The following is a 10,687-nucleotide window of genomic DNA, read 5'->3' as shown; positions in this document are numbered from 1 at the left end:
ATGATTTGTCGTGGTCCACCACCATAGGACTTGGTTGTTGATGGTCTAGGGAAGCCGCTCGTGAAGTTTGGTGGCAAACAGACTTGCGGTTTGGCCGCAAGTGCATTTTGACGCTTTGTCTGTTTGATGCCGTTTCTGAGGTTTAGTGGCGCTTCGGGTCACTTTTTGGTCATGCGGGTCATATGGACTTGTCGAGCATGTCGATATGCTCCTACCCATAAATTTTGGTAGCATTTGGTCGCCGTTTCGCCGATTTTCCATTTGGTGGCCTCTTGCGGGTTTCTGGGAATTAGAGTTTTTCCCGATGGTTTCCCACTGCCTTTGGCTATCCAGGACTGGTCTCCTAGACTAGGGTAAGCTGCCGATGAAGTCTTGTTGCTTTTGGGTTAGCCGTTTGGCCGCCGTTTCTATTTGCAGGTCTCTACCACCCGCTTTGTGTGTGACTTCTACGCTAGTTCTCGCGACAGAATGACAAACATGCGCGAAAGCTCAAGGTGGTGAGTCTACCTCTCATGTATGGAGCTGGTCGGGTAGCCGTGCGCGTCGTAGAAGCTGCTGCAAGATCGATCCGCTCTAGGTGGCATAAGCTCTCTCCACAAGGTCAATAGTGAGAATGAGCTAAAAATGGGGTGAAAATTTCTTATAATGGAGGTCCCCGAACCATTTTTCATGAAATTTGACATGTGCTCCTATCTTTCTGCAAGATGCGGTTTAGGCTCAAAAATTTCTTGATTTGGACTCCATTTGCTCTGTTTACCAGAAATTTGTCATTTCGGTCAAAACCTGGCCAAAACACGCTTTCCGCTCTAGTTTCATAATTGCACCCCCACCGTACCATAGGTTGTCTTTTAGTCACTTGTCATCCCCATATTTTTTGTTTTTCATTACGACTGTTTTTCACCTGCTTTTTGTATTTTTGAAGTTTTTCTGTCGAAAATTAGCAAAATTAAAAGGAAAATAGCAAATCAAACCCAGAAAATCCCCAAAATTCATAATAGATCACAAACATCGCCGCAACACATTATATACACTTACATGCAATTTTTATGGCCGGATTTCTCCGTTTTACCAGTATTTTGCCTAAAAAATGGCTATTTCTACTTATATACACACACCTAAGGGCTTGATTTGGCGTTTGGCCCCATATACCTATAGCTTCATGCTGTATAAGGGCATATATACTTGGGTTACTCCAGAAAATTTCACAATCAAACGTCAACCCTTTAAAAAGTCGAAAATCATGCCCTTTTTTGTTGTTTCTGTTATTGGTTCCGCATTGAGAATGCCTCCCCCCCTCCTAGTAGGAGTCCTCCCAGACGACAAGGTCTCGCCTCGTAGTATGTGTCATGCATAGGTTGAAAAAGTCGTGCTAATGCCTGGCCAATTAATGTGGCCCTATTTTATGCATACTCGGTCAATGCATGGAAAAATTAATGATGTGCAAGAGAAGGGAATAAGCAAGATGCTTATTGGCATTCGCCGTCGAGGTTTCCTGTTTTTTTTGCAAGTAGCAGCTGTAATTCTACTGCTCTTTGTTTAATGGTCTTTTTGGCCAGAGGCAACTGCTTTGCCGACACTGTTGATGGAGTCGTAGCTGTTTCTGAGGATGGAATTGGTTGGGATGTGATAGCTATGGGCCGTATGCCCTTGGCTTTCCATTGGTAGTTTGGTGCTGCCAACTTTGCCACTGGTTTGTCTGTCATCGGCACCCTCTTATATTTGTTTGCCCAGTTGACCTGCAGATGTCTGCTTTCCATTGTTGCTTGTATCGTAGGTATTTGCTTTGTCTTTTGCTTTGGTATCCAAATACGAGTGATATTAGGGTTTTGGCTAAGCATTTTCTTTGGAATCCATATCTGCTTGGTTACCTTGGTTTTGGGTTGCACCATCTGCTTTGTTGGAATCCGGTTGTCACATTGTGTTTTTCCCGCCATGGCTTTTCTATCCTTCCGTAGCCATACTTGTTTACCTTGTTTTGGTAGCCTAGATTTTTGCAGTGTAGCCGGTGATTTCGGTTGTCTGTGATGAGCATGGTTGGCCTTTACGTGGTTGTTTGTCTCATGTTTCATGTTGATCTTTGGTGGTATGTGTTCTTTTGTTTTTGTTGCCAGTGATTGCATGGCTTGCATTTGATCATGATGGTCCTTTTGAGCAAAAGCTATCACCTGCTTTTCGTGTTCGTGCTGGATTTTGACCGCCTGTGCTTTCCAGTCTATTTGGACATTGTATGCTTTTTGCCAGGGTTGCCCTAGCATCATTGGTTGTTGTGTGCTTTCATCTGTCACCACATAGAATTTGTGTGGGTAAATATATTGATGTAACTATATATGCAATATAATCCACCCTAATGTTTTCAATGGATGTGATGTGCTACTTTCCAGCACTTGGGGAGTAGGATGAAGTTGATCTGTGACTTGGAGCTGTTGGTATAATCCGTAAGAGATCAAATTTGCTTGAGCACCCGAATCGAGCAAGGCTGGTGATTCAACTTGATTGTTGCCCACCTTGACTGTAATTATTGGCTCTATTGTGTCCTCTTCCAAGTTCATCAGTCGAATGGCATTGATTCTCAATGGTGGTTTACATTGTTGTTGTTGTCGCAGAAGCCGTCTTTTTGCAATGCGTTCTTGTGCTTCGGTTTGAGCTTCCTCCCGTACTCTCTCTTTTTCCTTCATTCTTTGCTTTCCTTGATGAATTTGTTGGAGCATCTCCTGTGTGAGTGGTAGGTGATATCTCCTTAGTCGACACCCACTAATCCAGTTTGGCATTTCTTCACCTGCTAATGTAGCAAGCTTGACAGCCCCACTTTGTGATAGATCATGAATCACAAATGGTCCCATCCCTCGCTTTTTCAGTTTCTTGGCATGTTGCTTCAAGGTATAAACAAGTACGTAATCACCTGTTTTAAACTCTTTGGTACGCACATGTTTGTTGATAAATTCCTTTTGTCTTCTCTTTTTAGCATAGATCGAAGCGACAGCTCGTAAGCGGAGTTCATCTAGCTTTTCAAGATCATTAATTCGTGAAGAGAGTTCATGCCCTGTCCAATCCAAGCTTGTTGCTACTCGTAGAGTTGGGATTAAAAACTCTATGGGTAGTATAGCATTTAGCCCAAACACCATGTTGTATGGTGTTGTTCCTATTGAGGTTTTGTAAGCTACCCTGTATGCCCATAGTGTTGAGTGTAGCTGTTGATCCCAATTGGTCCTTGAATGTGACACTATTTTAGTGAGAACCGTGCATAGTGTTTTATTTGTGGCCTCCGCTTGCCCATTGCCTGTGGATGGTATGGTGCTGATTTTCTATGTATGACCATGAAATCCTCTAATAGATATTCAATGACTTCATTGAGGAAGTGTGTTCCACGGTCACTGACAATTTCTATTGGTAACCCGTAACGTACAAAAACATTCTCATACAAAAATTGAGTCGTGGTGCGTGCATCAGCTTTTTGTGTTGCTTTGGCTTCGACCCATTTTGTGAGATAATCCGTAGCCACAATGATATATTGGGTATGGGTGCGATATGCAGGGGGTGATATAGGTCCCACAAAATCAATGCCCCACTTTGCAAATGCCCTTGCCCCCATCATTGGCCTTAATGGCATCTCATCTCTTTTGATTGGTACCTTGGTGCGTTGACATGCATCACAACGTTTGACAAACTCCTCGGCATCCATGTGCAATGTAGGCCACCAAATTCCTGCGGTTAAGACAAGTTTTGTCGTCTTATCGCCCGAAAAATGGCCTCCACTTACTCCGCTATGTGCATGTTCTAGAATCAGTAGGTATTCGCTTTCACTTGCACAGATTCTAAGTTGGTTGTCCTTTCCCCGTTTATAGATTTGATTTCCAATTAGTTGAAAGTCACGAGCTTCCAGCTCTATAGCTTTCTCCCGTGCTCTTATAGTGTTCTCAGGGAACGTTCTGGTGGTTAGGAAGTCAATGATATATTGACTCCATGCAGGTGCTATGTTCACCCGAAACAAAGTTGCGTGATCCACTGGTCGTTTGGCACTATATATTGTACAATTGGTAACATAAGAATGTGTATCCGCATACATAGTTGGCCAATAAACCCCTAATTGTTTCAGTCTTTGGTGTGTTTTCACTGTCGAACAATGAAATGCACAACCTTGGACATGAGCCTCTTCCAGGTAGCACTCGAATTCTTCCGGATTTATACATAATCGTAGGATTAGGTCTGTCAACTGAAAGTTTTTTGTTTGTCGAATTGTTCGCTGTTTGGATCTACATCCTGTATTATCAAACTCACTTCCAAAGGAGAGAATGCTAACTATTTCCTGAGACCATTTGGGTACCATTTCAATGTTGAAAAGATAAGCATCTGGTATGTCATCATCTACCCCTTGAGGAGCTTCCCCGTTGTGTATTCTTGAAAGATGATCAGCTCGCAGATGAGTTTTTCCCTTTTTGACCACCACTGTGAAGTCAAATTCTAGCAATATAATAAACCAACGTACGATCCTCCCTGTGTTGCAAGGTTTATTTACTAGGTATAAAAGAGCTTGATGATCCGTGAAGAACACAAATTTTTTTGCAAGCAAATAATGCCGAAATTTCTTTACAGCATAAATCATTCCTAACGCTTCCCTCTCGGTGGTTGTGTAGTTCTTTTCTGCACTGTTTAACTATCGGCTCGCATAGCAAACTGGAAAATCCATTGTCCCGTCTCCAGGTTGAGCTAGAATGCTTCCAATGGCATATGCCGAAGCATCAATGTGCACATGGAATATCTTGTCCCAATCTGGTGCCTTTAGCACAGGTGCGGATATAAGGTTTTCTTTCAGCCTTTGGAATGAAGTCTCACACTCATTGGTCCATTCGAAATTGACTAGCAAACGATACAGAGGTTGTGCGATGACCGCATACATGTAGATGAATCTTCGATAATATCCACAGTGCCCCATAAAGGATTGCACTTGTTTTGCATTAGTAGGCCTGGGCAGGTCTACAATGACTTTGACTTTGTCCAGGTCTGTGGTTATGCCGTTTCTTGAGACAATGTGTCCTAAGATTAGTCCTTGCTTAACCATAAATACACACTTTTCCGGGTTTAGACAGATTCGATATGTTCTGCACTTTTCAAAGACCTTTTGCAAATGGTCGATATGTTCCTCTTGCAGAAGAGAGTGTACACACAGGTCATCCATGTATATTTCTAAGAATATTCTTAGGTATTCCTTGAAAGCGTGAGTTATTAACCTCTGGAAAGTGGCTGGTGCATTTGTTAAGCCAAATGGCATAACTCGATATGCATAAATCCCCCATTCTGTGGCAAAAGCTTTTTTGTGTTGATCCTCCCTTGCTATTGCCAATTGGTTGTATCCTAAAAACCCATCCAGAAAGGAATAAGCCCGTTTCTCGGCCACTCGCTCAAGGACATGTTCTGTAATTGGAAAGGGATAATTATCCCTTATGGTTGCCGCATTCACCTTTTTGAGGTTTACACATACTCACAGTTTTCCATTCTTCTTGGGAACAACCACAATAGGTGAAACCCAATCTGTATGTTCAATTTCATAGATGAACTCTGCGTCCATTAGCCTATCAATCTCTTCTTTGATTCATTTGGCAAATGTGTCATTATATGTATAAGGACGTTGTTTGCTAGGTTTTACATCCGATTTTAAAGGAATTGTATGTTGGCATATCAATGGATCAACTCCTTTAAGGTCATTATAGGACCAAGCAAACACATCTTTATATTTCGTGAGAAGTTGTGTTAGCTGTGCTTCCTCCTCAGGCTCTAAATCATTAGCTATATAGACCGGCTGGGGCTTTTCACTTGGTTCTGCGAGGTCTATTCTTTTTGCATTTTCACGCCCATCGTAAGATTCTTGGTTGGTTCTCTCCCGGATTGGTGGTGTCATGATGATTTTTCTATCCTGGATAGTAAATTTCCTATAGTGTGGTGGTACGTTCATGTTGCCCTTTCCTGACTCCCCTTTACCATCACTATCCTATTCAGTAGTCCATATCTCCCTCAAAGACCGTTTCAGTTCTTGGTATTTCTGTTTACGCTCCAGTTTGGTCCACTCTTGGTCTTTTGTTGGTTCTTTTTTTGACTTTTCAGATTTTTGTGATTTTGTTTCAGCCCTAGCTTTTCTTTCTTGTTTTATTTCTTCTCGCGTTCGTTCTTTTCGATTTTCTGAGAATTTCCCTGATATTTGATCTTTCACACAATCCTCTGCTTTTACAAGCATCAAATAGTGAGTTTTACCTTTTATCCTGGGCATCAGGTTCTCTCTCACTTTATTTCCGGCTCTTTTCTTCCTATAGCGTTCTTGGCGTCTAGGGTGTTGATTAGCAAAATCATAAAACTTGATATTCTCGGCTTCATTCCCACGCTCACTGGAGGTGTCTGAACACTCATTATCTGCCTCATCATTTACTTCCAGTTGTTCAGAAGAGTTGTAAAACTCTTCTTGTTCTGGAGGTACTACCATCTCTTTTTCTGGCACCACGCTTACCATGTAATAGGGCAGCACATCGTAACCATCCTGTTGTTGGGCTGTCGGTAATGGTATAGACATCTAACGTCGCCAGTATGTGTTCCCATTCTAGAGGCTCCAAGGCATCTTCAGGGAATGGTTTCGGAATATACTCTTTGTCCTCAATTGCTCTCTCTAAGACGCATTCCTCTTTCCTTAAGCTTCCACAATGTGAAGCTCCGCACATCCATAGCTCTTTTGGTTGCCCCAACCATGCTGGTAGCTCTGATCCTGCTAATGTAGCCAAATCAAACTCTTCCACCGGTGCTTGGTTTACATCTTTGTAACTATGGTCTTTCAGTTGTATTTTAGTTGTGGTCTCGCCATGTCTGAGGTATATGTGGTCATAACCGCAATCTTGGACTATCTTCAGTTGTCGCATGAATGGTCGTCCCAAGATTATCTCATAATTGTTCTTTTTGTCAAAATCGACTATTGCAAATGTATGCTCATACTCGATCCCGCACGAAGTGACAATTACTTTTTCCAAGAGTCCGAGAGGCTTTTCCATGAAACCATCTGCCAACTGCAGCTTCATTCTGGTAGCCCTCAGAGTTGGTTTTCCCCATTTTTTCCAGATTTCCTTGGTGGAGATAGCAACTCCAGCTCCACTGTCAAGAATGGCTTTGGAAACTACTCCTTGGAATTCTACAGGTAGCGTCGTGTTTCCGTCTTCTCCCTCACAATATTCTCCAACCTTATTCAATGGTACCGGCCTAGTGTTTAGGTTAGGTCTGTCCAATTCCCTGATTCCTTCTTGTAGTTTCAAGGTGGGGTCCTTCACTCCAAATTTTTCTAGGCATTTTCCTACTGTGGTCCACATGTTTGGCCTTAGCCTTAGGAGTTCTGCTAACGTGATTGTGCATGCCACCGGGGTGGATAATAGCTCAATCAATCCTTGTGAATCCATCACCTTGTTAGACGAAAGTCTTTGAGATGGGATTGCTCTCACTTCCGACTTAGCTTCATATTCTCCTAGGTAAGAGGGTAAGGTTCTCAAAGAGTCTGGTTGGCTGTTCCCCGAACTAATAGATCCTTGGTCTCCCCCTTGTGAATGTATCTCAAAGTTTATTTGTGATCTTGCCTCAAATTCTTCAATAGGAGGTAGGATCACATTCTTTTCTTTTCTCGTGCTATTCATGTGGTCATTCATCCTATTAGCCTCGTTGGCCTCTCGGATTTGCTTCCACAGATCATCTAGACCATTACCGTCCTTTCCCATTTCTGCCAATATTTTAGGATGGACCCCGTCACTTGCCTCATCGGTGGTATTGGGCACTATGATAGGCTCTCCCCTGGATTCATATTTATTAGTGAGTCTTTCTTTTGTTTCCTCATGTTTCTCCAATGTTGGTTGGATAGGGGTTGGAGCTGGTGCGTCATGGCAATTTGCCAGTTTTCCCAACGGGTCTTCCATCAATGATTGAGCCGTCTCAATCATCTTTTTACACATATCCAACCTTTGTTTTTCTATTTTCGCATATGGATATGTCATCCACCTTTGCTCCTGGGTCTGGTTTTTTTTAAGTCGAGCTTCATAGGCTTTTAGAAGCGCATCCAGCTGCTCGTTTACCTTGTATGCTAGCACAGATCCTCCTGATCCTACACTTTTGGGATCAGCTAATTCCTTTGGTGCTATGGCTGTTGTGGTGTGTGAGCTTAGGCTAGCTAGATCTTCTAACCACTCCAACCTATTCTTTGTATGTTTCAACTCATCGGATAGGGCTGTTTGCTCTCGCTCTTTCCTAGCTTTCCTACGTGCCTTTCTTGCCTTCCAAGTGCTTCTCGGATTTTCTGTTTCTGAACTTTGGGCATCTGTTTTTGGTTCTTCTATTATGGGTTCGTTCGTCCTTCTTTGGGCTTGGGCCCGTGTCACCGCATGAACAGGTATGACTGTTTCATTTTCTGATACTCCACTGGAGGGTACTGTTTCCAACAGGTTCAAGGTGGCTTTTGCTCCTTTACTCGGGTTTTTACGGCAATCAGGAATCAAATGAGTAATCCCACATTCTGGGCAATACGCATTGACTCTAATGATTTCATCATGGGGACAGTCTCTCAGCCAATGGTCTCCGCCACACTTGTAACAGGGGCCCTTGGGTTGTTGAGGTGCTCCTTGAGCTCCTCGTTGCTGGTAAGTCTGTCTCTGTCCGCGCATGCCTCCATTGGCTATGAACAACAATGTTCGTTCATCTAAGCTATATCTTCCTTCTCCTGCGGCCTATGCAGCAGTTGGAGGTCCTTGATTCCCTATCATGCTCCATGGATCTGGTATCGAGGGTTCTTCCGGCGGATAATAGACAGGGTTTGCTGCATATCCGTTGGGATCCTCATAATATGCATGCATAGGCACCAAAGCCTTTTCTTCTGATTCAGTTACCGTTGGGGTGTATCTTACACAATTTGGTCGTAATCCTGGTAGGGGTGGTTGTTGCCCCAACACCGGTTGTGGTCTCTCTACACCTACAGGTCCTGGTAAGTTGCCTGCTTGATATCTAGGCATAGGTGGAACTTGAGGGGAAGCTACAGGAGCTTGGGGAGCATAAGGTCTCTCCCTCACATATCCCTTGTTATAGTAACATTCCTCGGTCCCATGGTTTGTCCATTTTTGTTCAATAGCACACCACTTGGGCTGTTTAGCCTGGGGTTTGGCGTACAAGTTGATCTTTTTTAGCACTTCATCTACGAGCTGCTCCTGGTTTACCGCTATTTCTCCTTTCAGTGTTGTCTTGGAGGACTTGCTCCCACTTTGCTGTGAAGATGAATTGTCATCAAGGTCCTTGAACTCCCCTTCTTTGTAGACTGCACAATTGTCCACAAGGTACAAAGCTTCCTTGGTAAAATCATTCAATGTAGTGCTCCTCTTCATATGTAAGTCTTTCTGAAGATCTGCATTCCTTAGTCCTTGGATGAATATCAGCATAAGTCTGGACTGAGTTGGTAGTTCTTCAACATGACAGAACTTAACATATCTCTTTAGTCTTAGGGCTGCCTTCCGTACAGATTCTCCATCTTTTTGTTTGAATTTATGGATTTGTGAGACGGTATTATGAGCTATTCCCCTTTGAGAGAATTCCTCAATAAACTCGTCAAACACTTCCTCCATCGACTCAAAGTCTCTACGCTCCACAGAGTCAAACCAAGTTGCAACATCATCCTCTAGGGTTAGTCCAAACCCTGCGAATTGGGTAGGAAAGTCTAACACCTCTTCGGCTCTAATCACACGTACAAAGGCTACTACATGATCTCTTAGGTCTCTATTTCCTGTGTATTTCCTGTTTACCCATTTTTGCACTTGAGAAGGTCTAATTCTGCGATGGTCTACAAACCTCATCATTGGATCACCCCTTCCAAGTCTATACCCCTCCTCAGGCCTTCTGTAATAGGCTGGTTCCTCGCCCAACGGTGCTCCTAAGCCATAATTTCTAACGGTTCTCGCCGGAGGTGGTCCTTCTCTTCGAACTCGTTCCATGGGTGGTCCCGGTCGACCCTTGTGTCTTTGGCTTACTCTCTGCTTGATACCTTGAATAGTGTGGGGGTTCTTGCAAATCCCTGAGCCCTCGTGCAGCTGGATAACCCTCTCAGTTTCGGTCTGGTTCCATTGTTGCACTTTGTCGAAGCCATGCCTGCAATGATGGCTGGTTTGCTGGTTGGTCTTGGTTGGTGAATGCTTGTGGTCTGGTGGAATGTGATGTAGCTTCATACTCATCTGAAAACGGATTCGTTGACTTGCTTGGGGTGTGGGCGGATCTCGGTATTTCCTCAGGGGCGTATGCTGATGCTCCTGGACCTGTTGCTCTTTCTACTTCCTCTGGAAGAATACGTTGGTATTCTCGCCATATCTATCAACAAAAACTATGCCCTTCCACGTAGCAGTTTCATAAGAGAATAAGTAAAGAACCTTGTCCTTGCTTAGTTCGTCTATGTATGATTCTTTACTGCGAAAGTAAGAGACAATACCCTCGCTCTCGTGTTTGTAGATTCCCACATTCTCGTTATAAGTTGGAACCCTGATTGTTTTCTTATTATACATGAAAATAGCTCCGTGCCAATCAATGTTTGGTGGCGGCTCTTGAGTTTCTGAAACCATTTTCCCTTTAGCCACGTTATCTCCATATCTGTTGTAATCTTCAGGGTTGCTAACTATTAAATAGTGGTTCCCCTTTTCATCTC

This window comes from Adiantum capillus-veneris, chromosome 28 (genome assembly GCF_014529385.1).
Source record: "Adiantum capillus-veneris isolate H3 chromosome 28, ASM1452938v2, whole genome shotgun sequence".
NCBI classification, from domain to species: Eukaryota; Viridiplantae; Streptophyta; class Polypodiopsida; order Polypodiales; family Pteridaceae; genus Adiantum; species Adiantum capillus-veneris.
Note: the sequence above shows the minus strand (reverse complement) of the source record.